This window comes from Chamaea fasciata, unplaced genomic scaffold (genome assembly GCF_029207755.1).
Source record: "Chamaea fasciata isolate MVZ Bird 193981 ecotype frontalis unplaced genomic scaffold, bChaFas1.0.hap1 SCAF_1, whole genome shotgun sequence".
Taxonomy (NCBI): domain Eukaryota; kingdom Metazoa; phylum Chordata; class Aves; order Passeriformes; family Sylviidae; genus Chamaea; species Chamaea fasciata.
In genome coordinates this window covers 85,226,364-85,236,269 of record NW_027094086.1, presented here as the reverse complement: position 1 = coordinate 85,236,269, position 9,906 = coordinate 85,226,364, and the positions used below count along the sequence as shown (strand labels likewise).

At 37.6% G+C, this 9,906-nt stretch overlaps 1 long non-coding RNA gene across 2 annotated transcripts; it reads left to right on the top strand.

Moving 5' to 3' along the window:
- The first annotated feature begins 22 nt into the window (after window positions 1-22).
- On the top strand, window positions 23-9,276 carry LOC136292164 (uncharacterized). Of its 2 annotated transcripts, XR_010721843.1 has the most exons (4): window positions 23-104; window positions 770-1,181; window positions 7,144-7,262; window positions 8,587-9,276. It is a non-coding gene; the product is annotated as an uncharacterized lncRNA (long non-coding RNA). The 2 variants fall into 2 exon arrangements; XR_010721842.1 differs by lacking the exons at window positions 23-104; window positions 770-1,181 and adding an exon at window positions 2,134-2,870.
- Window positions 9,277-9,906: the final 630 nt, after the last annotated feature.

Genomic DNA, 9,906 nt, shown 5'->3' with positions numbered 1-9,906 from the left:
CGACGGAGGCTCCGCCCCCCGTCACTGGGGCGGCCGGGGGAGGCGGCGGCGGGAACGGAGCCGGCGGGAATGGAGCCGGCCGGGAGTCGGCGGGGTTGGATGAGGTATTGGGAGGGAGCTCTTCGCCGTGAGGGCCCGGAGACACCGGAACGCGTTTCCCAGGGAAGCTGTGGATGCCCCGTCCTTGGGAGCGCTCAAGTTTGGTTTGGCCGGAGCTCTGAGCAGCCTGGTCCAGTGGAAGGGAATCACTCCTTATGGCAGGGGGTTGGCATTGGGTGATTTTTGAGGTCCTTTCCGACCCAAGCCGTTCTGTAGTTCCGTGATCCTGTTGAAAGGCGTTGCTCCGGTTAATTTGCCGTTCCAGGCTCGGCCGGGCTGCAGGGGAAGGGTCGGTGGGGTTCGGGTCCGGGTGCGCTCTGGTGGCTCCTGGAAAGGAGGGTGCCGGGGTCTCAGCAGCGTTCTCGCCTTTTAGAGTGAATATTAGATTTAAGGTGACTGCTGCCTGTCTCCTAACAGCAGCTGTTATAAACTTAACACAGAAATGCCGTAACGTTGCTAACCTGTATTTCATTCTTAATTTCAGCTGGTGATTTGAGTAGTCATTTATGGATCGCTTTTCTCCTGCTCACTTCTTTCAGATGGTCATAAAATCTGCAGACATCCCTCGGGCTGGAATCTGAATCTGGATGTCGTTGCCCCCGAGACTTTGGATAAGACAGTTGAAATCATGAAGTGGATTTAAAATCTTTTGTTTATTATCTTTTCACAGATTCACAGACTGTTCTGAGATGGAAGGGGTCCAGAAGGATCCTCGAGTCGAGCTCTTAAGTAAATGTCCCCTACAGGGATTGCACCCAGCACCTTGGTGTTACCAGCACCATGTTCTAACCATCTGCAACTACCAAAAATTAACAAATTTAACTACGAAGACCAGTGTGTTCTGTCAATGAACCTGCACATCACCCTGAGGACATCACAACATCCCAACTGTATGCAACTCCGCTTGAGGATTTTGAAGCCCGAATTGCTTGGTTAGGTGGAAATATTTCTGGTGGAGACACATAGGTGCAAGCTCTGCCATTTCACAAGCAGGATCAAGAGTAAGATCAGGATACACCTGGCTCAGATGTGTGAAACTGATGTGGCGTGTTGAATTTCAGGCTGCCCTAAAATGGACCAAGGTAAAAATGAGTTATATAGCATTGGAGATGAAAAGAATGAAAACAAAATCTTGCAAAAAATTACTCTTGTGTTGCCTGTGTTTGAGGTGCCTTAAAATAAGAGTCCTTGCTGTTGTGACATGACCCCGGGCATAATCCTCATGTGTCTCACTCCTGTGAAATTAACACCTTGTTTGAAGAAGTAGCAGCTTATTTTCAATTTGAGGAGCTCCATATTCCAAGAGAAAGGACAGATAAGCCCAGTTTGTGCCTCTTAGTGTCTGTCACATTTCCAGTGTTAGAACCCAGACATTTGCTGTGGAAATTAAAAGCCCCTAAGGCTCAATCAAGGTGTAAACATCATAGGAAAATCAGTTGAAAGCTGGATCTAAAGGCTCAATCACTGTGGAAGATGCTTGTGCCTTAAAGCTGGGTTCTGGGAGAAAGCAGCATTTCTGAATGTGTGGGATGTAGCACTAGAGCCCAGAGATGCTGAGAAAATCCATTTAAAGGATCATGATGTGGATCATGGCTTTAAATGCCTTTATTGTCACATGACTGAGTTGATCTTGATTGAAAATCACACGTGTGGATAAAAGAAACCTACCAGTGCTTCATCTGTGAAAGTGCTTTTAAATCACTTTATCAAGTGCCTGGAAAGTGCACAGAAACAGCCATCAGAGGAAACCTCATCTCAGTGCACATCATCTGAAACTGAGCAGATTAGCAGTCTTCATATAGCTTGCTTGGCATTATCAGGATATGGTTACATGCCCACACAGTGATTTTACCAGTAAGTCACGTTTTATTTTTCACTCTCATCCAGTTGCCTCCCCAGCTTAAACTTACCGCTGCAAATAACTGTTTGGTCAATGCAAAATTTATTGGAGCCTTTCAGTATGAACTGTAAGTGCTATCATCAGAGGCAACTGTAAAACATCTTCATGCTGCTTTGAGCAATGAAAACGTAAGAACTGTAAAAATTCTAAAACTGTGTTGTAAATGTTCACATTTTGATGATGTTCATTCTGCAAAATCCTGTCTCATTTCATATTTCAGATTTTGAATATTTCTATGAGTAGTCGACCATCATATTCCAACAATTTCAGTATTAGTAGCTTTTTAATGGCTCTTAACATTACTGTGAAGATACTTCTATCAAGATGAATGCCTTTTATCTCTGCATTTTGTGACATTTCTAATAGCTAAATATTATCTCCATTAATAAATGAAAGACCTTGACTAGCATAATCTGTCTCTTAAATCACAAAAGGACATTGTTCCAGTACTCTAGTTCTGTTCCCCTTTGCATTAACTACCAATGTCACTTTTGTACCAACTATACTTTTTTCCTCATTGCTTAAATAATGCTTCTGTTAGTAATTTCAAGTACTTTTCCCACCATAAAACCATGTATTTAGTGCTCACCTTCTTGTCTCTTGGTAAAAATCTTGAATGATTGTGTACAAAGGTAGTCTGGGCATTTTTCTGTTTAACCATTCAATATTGCAGGTGGTTGCAGTGATTACTTGGTTTTAGCAAGGTTTTCCTGGCTGCTGCTGGGATATAAACCAACTTCTTGCTTCCTGGGTTGATCTCCTGCTTTGGTTCTGCCTGCTCAGGATGGCCAAGGGGGAGAACAGGTGATTGTGAAATAAGGTGATGATGGCTCACGGGTGTGCGCTGGAGTTTGTGGCAGCCACAGACAAGGTTAGGAACTTGAAGGAATGTGGAATAACAGGGCATCCTGTGGTTGTAGCCAGGCACCTGTGTCATGATGTAGGGTTTAGATTAGATTATGAAGGGTTTTGATTGAAAAGGTTAGATTGGATTATGTGTTACGCTGTCTGTTTTTTGATGCCTTTGTTGTCTTTGGGATACATGGGCTTGTTCTGAGGCTTTTAGTGCTTGACAGGGTAGGAGATAGAATTTTTAAAAGGTTGTAGCAGAATTTCTGGAAGAGAAGTAATTGAGAAAATGGTGAAGTTTAGAACTGAAAGCAAAACAGGTTTTTTATTTGCTTCACCATGACTTACAGTTTCCCCTTAATTGTGACTGTAAGCGAAGAACAAGGCTGCAGTCCAATAAAACTTTTCCTCTAAGGGGGTTGGAAGGAAGTGAAATTCACAGTATTTCAAAATAGAGATGATTACAGCAGTGAAAAAGATTTATGAGTGCTTATACAAACTATTGGTTTTTTAAGTGAAAGGAGAGCTGCTTTTTGTTAACAAATTATAAATTGTATCTTGAATGAATAATTTCATTCCTTTTGGGTGGGAGGCGTGGGGATCAAAAATCTATCTTCCTTACAGCTGTAGTGAGAAAACCTGGGAGTGGGTTTTCTGAGATGCTGTTTTGAGAATTTCCATTATGTCTGGGGGTGATGAATTTTGAAGATTATTACTTACTATTCATTATTATGTTAACATACAGAAAGTTTACTTAATTTTAGCTTCCTAGTGAAAAATTTAATAGGTTAAATACTTTAAAATTTTTAAGCTCTTGGTAGTATTGTGGAATTGTAAATATTTTATATTTTTTATGAATATTGCTTACATTTTTGTAATAAATGTGAGCAATGAAAACCTTCCTAAATATTTATTTAACACCATGCTAATTTTTATGCATTTTTGAGGTGCAGAAGAAACAATAAATTAAGAAATCTTCAACTTGCTAATGTTTTTCAGATGTTTCATTCCATTAAGGGAGCTTTACTGTAAAATTACAAGGAGCTGTTGTCTGATGATTTATTGTGCTTGTGGAGCTGATACAATGAGAGCATTCCTGCTGGCTATGGCAATGGTTTTTGTAATAGTTTTAAACACAGCTTCTTAGCACTAAGCTTCTGTTTCATTTTGTGTCAAGTTCTCACTGTAATTACTAAGGTTATTTGGTACCATATGCTTGTTGTAGCTTTCAACCTGTGTGAAAGCCTAACTGGTTAGTGGAAAACAATGTACAAATTAAATCTTAAGTGTTAAAAAAAGAGTTCAGAAATTGCTGCGAAGGTGAATGATTTTATATTACAACATTTCCAGGAAAGGGTTAGTGATCTCGATTGCATTTCCCTTTAAACAGAAATCCTCTGTGCAAAACCTACAACTTTACTTTCTCCAGACCAAGTTTAGACTGTCAGCAGATGTGCTTAGAAGAAAATGGACGCATAAAATGTACTGTGTCTGCCTCTAAAAATAAGCCTTTGAAGCTTGGGTATTCTAAAGTATCTGTTCCATCAATATTTTTCATATCCTCCATAATTCACAAAAAAATAACTCCACTGCAAGTGTGTATTTTGCTAACTCATTTTTAATTGTGGTTTGAAATCTTTGAGAGCTCCTTGTTATCATGGTTTGGTTTGTTTTGGTTTTTGTTCTGTTTTGACATTGTGAGTGCTCTAAGCATTCTTAGTGCTGAGCTAACCCTGGATTTTCTGCCAGAGTCCCCAGAGTCAAATTATGTCTTCATAATCAAAAATTGCTCTTTGTTCTTAAATGCTCTGCATCTCAGCCAAATTTGGCCTCCTATTGCTTAAATAACCACAAAATACTTTAAAACTACATAGGAGTTAAGTTTTAACATTTATGTTAATAACTTTAATGCGAGTAAATGTCTTTCTTCTATTTTAAATTAATGTATTTGCTCTGGTTTTAAGCTATTGTAACAAACCGTGGCTTTCAGCACAACCAAGGAATGGATCATGGTCTGCAAGCATCTGTGCAAGCACAGGGACTGTTTCTAACTGTATACAAGATTTGAGATTTTTTTGCAAGTGTTTTTTTTTTTTTTTTCTCTTTCAGTGATAAATAGTTGCTTACTACAAGTGTACGTACAAGTAAATTTGTTTTAATTGATGGAAGAAGTCCTTAAAACTCATTAAGGTAGATTAAACTGGTGGTTTGAAGGGCAGGGGGGAAGGATTGGGGACTTAAATGAGTTTGCTTGAAGGCACTAAACCAGGATCCTTATCTTTCCAAGGCAGTTGGTGGGCTGGGATGTGGCAGCTGCATTGGGCATCCAGCTGAGAAGCTCTTTATGCAGGTAGAGGAGAAAAGAAGGCAACATTCAGTGCAGAAAATCTGGATGGCAAGATATGAAGAGATGCTTGGGTTTTGAATACTTGTTACGTTGATTTGAGTTTCTGATGGGCTAATTTTGGCAATTGATAATTGTTTGGTTGGATAACTAGCTGTTAGTTCAAAAGGAAATTCTGCCTTGTTAAGTTAGTAGTAGCAAGTCTATCTTCCTTTTTCAAGTGTTGCTTCATCTCAGTGGGGCTTTATTTCCTTCTGCAAGAGGTAGAGATACTTGCTTCATACAAGGAAGACTCTTATTACCTTATAATTTTGTTGTTTGTTGTGTTACTAAACTGGGGGTAGGGATACTATACTGCTGAGAATGTCAGAGCTGAAGGATGCTGCATGTCTGAAGCTTTTCTGGTTTTAACTTTATGTCAATGTGACTGGAGTAACACAAGAGTTGTAATACTCTTCATGAGGACCTTCCAGGTTCAATATTCAATTTAGATCTATTTTGACCCAAGGGTTTAGTCACTTTTTGATTTCGTTTTGGACATTTAATGATGTCAGATGTGCAAATCAACCAAAATGATTCAGCCAATTTTCTGGAATGCGTGTGGGGAAAACTTTTTGTTCATAATGTCTTCAAGTGGAACCTGCAAGACTGTGGATACCTTTTATTTTAAAAGCCCTAGTAGTCCATGACTTGAAGGAAATATATAAGCATTTGTCAGGTGGTGTCTTCTGTTAGAACAGCTGAAAGGCCACACTCCTGATGGAAAAATCTGTTGAGATTTGGCCTTTTCAGTATCTCTGAAAAATGCAGTGAGCAATGACAATACCTTCCTGCAGGAAGCTAATTGTGACAGGCTGTTTTAGGGAGGCAGAGACAGGAGCTAGGAAAACCTGCCAGTTTCCTTTGGCACCTGGCTTAAAGGTTTTTAATTCTTTTGTAGACAGCATATAAAAGATGTTGGATACTGAACACCAGGAAAACCTGTGAGCTGTTGCCAGAGATAAAAATGAGATGAGGAGATGAACTTTAGCAGAATTTGTCATGTTAGGAAACATGACAATGGGTCATGGTAAAGTGGGCAAATAGTAAACTAATGAGGAGTCTCAGAAAATGAGAGTAACTTGGGCCACAGTTTGGTGTGAAGACGACAGAAAGATTTAGTCTCAGACATGTGAACCAGCATTAATATTAAAGGGGACACAATCACTTCTATTTACTATTGCTGCCATTACTCAAATGACAATTAGTTCAAGCATCAGAGGGTTTTGGGGTGTGTATGTATATCCGTATATATATAACCCCACTGTGAAACCTGTCATAATTGTTTTAACTTCTTAGGTAGGTTGATTCCAAACATGAAACCTAAAACTTGTTGAATGTTGAAAAAAACCCCAAAACCACCAAAACAAAAACCCCAAACAAAAAGAAAGCTTAAGAGAACTCTCAGTACAGGTCAAAAAGCCAAGCACTTGTCTGTGTGGGTGGGTACAGTTGCAAAATCTTCAGTTGCCTGATTTGCCTGTATACAAATTTCTGCTCCCAGTGATCCTTTTGAAATTCAGTGTGTAGAATAGGTAGTGCTTCATTAGGCTTGCTTTATTATTTAGAGAGCAGAGTAGATACACAAAAAACAATGAGACCAAGTTACCAAGGCATCTTTGATTTTGGCAATTCAACCTTAATTTTGGCAATACCCATTTTTTATTTCTTGTCTTAGCAACCTTAATGAGTTAAGGCTTTGTTTGAATTTTTTAATACAGCTTTTATTTTAGGTTGTGGGAAATATGTTGGGAATTTACCTTAATTTGCTAAAATAAATGACCAGAAATGCTGTCTTCTTTAGCAGTATGTACTGCTGTGTGTTCTGAGTTACTGGGTTCTACATTGCTATACACTATGTATGTGCCATACAGTACGTGGCTATTTAAAAGTTCACATATTTCTTGCTTAGGTCCTGTGACATACAGACCCCTTAGAGTTACTGGCTTCAGTTCCATCTCACAACATCCTTGCGTGTGCTGGTGATGTCTTGACTGAACCATGCTGGTGTACACTGAATTGGAGAGTCAGGTAGGTGTTTATCTATGCTTGAATACAGCAAATGAAAAAAAACAGTAAGATTTTCATAAATATTTTTTAATCTGAATGTGGTCACAAAACTGGAAATTTATCCTCCCTTTTTTCTTAGTCACTAGAGACTCCAGAATCCAGCAGTATTTGTAATCTGATGCGTGCTGTGTCATCACATTAAAAGATTGGGCAATTTAATAAATAAGGCTTGGTAACACTGGGTGAGGAAAAAAAGTCTTTAATTTTTTTTCTGTAAACAGCTGCTTGCTGAAATGTTTCACATTATCAAGTTCTGCTTTTTACAAATTATATTCAGAGTTGGTACAACTGTTTTGAGATTGATTTATTTATATAAAAAATAACATCAGCTTTTATATCTTGTTTGTAATCTTTTGGGAGGTTGGTGAAAGGACAGTTTTTGGTATTTTGCTGGTTTGTTGCTAGTACAAAAGCAGTCGTATACAAACTCTGTCAGGACCAAAAAAATTGAGTCCAATTAAGTTATTCTGAGCCAAATGATACTTGCATGGTTGAAAATATTTAATTTACTCTGAAACAAACACTGGGTAGCTTCTCAATCATGTAATGGGGGGGGTTCCTAATTTTACAAAGTATGGTATATATTCAAATGTTCATGCAGCACTGTATTTCTTAAGGTTGTATCTTGGTTTGACATTTCACTGATCTTTGTATTAGTCTTAACAATATAATTAGCATTTTATGATATTCTAACAATTTTTGGATATTCATAACAATGAAAGTAAGTCAATTCCTTGCAGTATTGTAGGTGTATTGTGTAGAAAGGTTGGTTGTTCTTTAGCTACATGTATTAGGATCACTGGAAGCTTACATGAGGAAACTTAGACAGGAATGTTAGAAATGTGCATTGTAGGATAAAGCTTTTATATGATAAATACAATGTAATCTGGTAAAACAAAGGGATTCAGGTCAAATGAGAAACCTGAAAATCATGTTTCTCCTTCCTGCATTGTCACTTTTAAAAAGAAAAGTGTATTTATTGTCATAGTGAGTGTGTCAAATGCAGTTGTAACTTTTCAAATGCTGTCATTTTTATGATTATAATTTGTGTTTACCTAATTTTGTTTTTATCTTTCATTGTGCTGAGCAACACTTTAGCAATTTTATAATGCAAGAGTTCATCCAGTAATGATAATCTGTACTTCCAAGATGTGTGTGAATAGCAGTTAAACATTTCTGTAAATCACTTCCCTATTCATTGTATTTGCAGTATACCCAAAAATAAAACAGAGCAGTTCTTTCCTGAAAATTGCTTATCTTTAACTTGCATCTAATTTTCCTACAGGTCAAAAAACCCCAAACAACACAACAAATGAACAAACAAAAACCAACTCAAACAAATGACTTATTGAGAAGTTCTGTTTTATGTGTGTTTCACAAACATAGCACAGAATGAGGAGCAAGGTTTATTTTTCTCAACAACTTTGTCTTTCATCACCTGAAAGTTTTATATCTCAGATTTTTAAGTCTTTCCATCACTGATGGTATTATGAAGTATTGGTATGGTGTATTTTGGGTTTCTTTTTGAATTAGTTTACTTAGCTTATTTCTTAAATGGCAATCCAGAGAAGAGTTGAAGGAGCATATGGAAAGTTATGGAACTGCTACCACCCTTTTGTCTTCATTTTGGGATCAAGTTTTCAAAACCAGACATCAGCTGAGAGGACATCACAAATAAATCCATCATGAAGAAACAGCAAACACACAAATGAAAGAGAAGAAGAGAAGAAAGAAGCCTGAAGATAATCCTGTGTGTTTCAACAAAAAAGCAACTTGAAAGAAGGATTCAAGCTAACTTAAATGCAGTATGTACAGTAGGTATGATCTGAATTATAGCAAAATACGCTATTTTGTTTCTTAATTGCAGAATATTTAGTAATCTGGCACATTTATTTATTTGCTGATTTACTTCCATATTTTTGTAAGAAAGTTTCTTTTAGATAGCCTGAACAAAAATAAAAATAGCTGCCTCCTACTTGGTTTGTGATAGTACCAGTCTTTGGAATAAATTAAGCGTGTGCTGATCAAAAGGTTCAGCCAAGGTTTTCTGCTATAGTTTAATACAGGCAATAACAAATGCAGCCACTGAAATAGGCTCTTTCAGGAGCCAAGAGAAATTCTGTGAGACTTCTTGGAATTCTGCAAGTTGACTAGATGAAGAAACAGCTTCCTTTGAGTCATGACTGCGTTTTTAAGAGGAATATTAACTGAAGCACCAATTTTATCAGTTACAAAATTATACTTATCTGCAGGTGCATCCTTTCTTCCAAAGAGATTTTGAGAAGGCATTTGATGTTTTCTTGTTATTCAGAAAAGATCTCTTTTTCTTTGATAAAGAAGATAATAATATCTTGCAGCCACCTGTCCACGAGTCGACATTACAAAATATTCTGGTAGCTTTTCTAATATTTAGGTAGAGAAGCTTGAGTACATCTCTTTCTCTAGGTTTCTTCTAAGTATATGCATTTGGCTTGGGCTGTTTTCTCATTTCATTGATGTTTATGGCCGTACATGTCTGTTACATTGTCAAAAAAGATTTTTGCAATAGTTTCGCTAGAGAAACAACTTTGTTACTTTCACAGTTTATCATAAATCAAATGGTCAA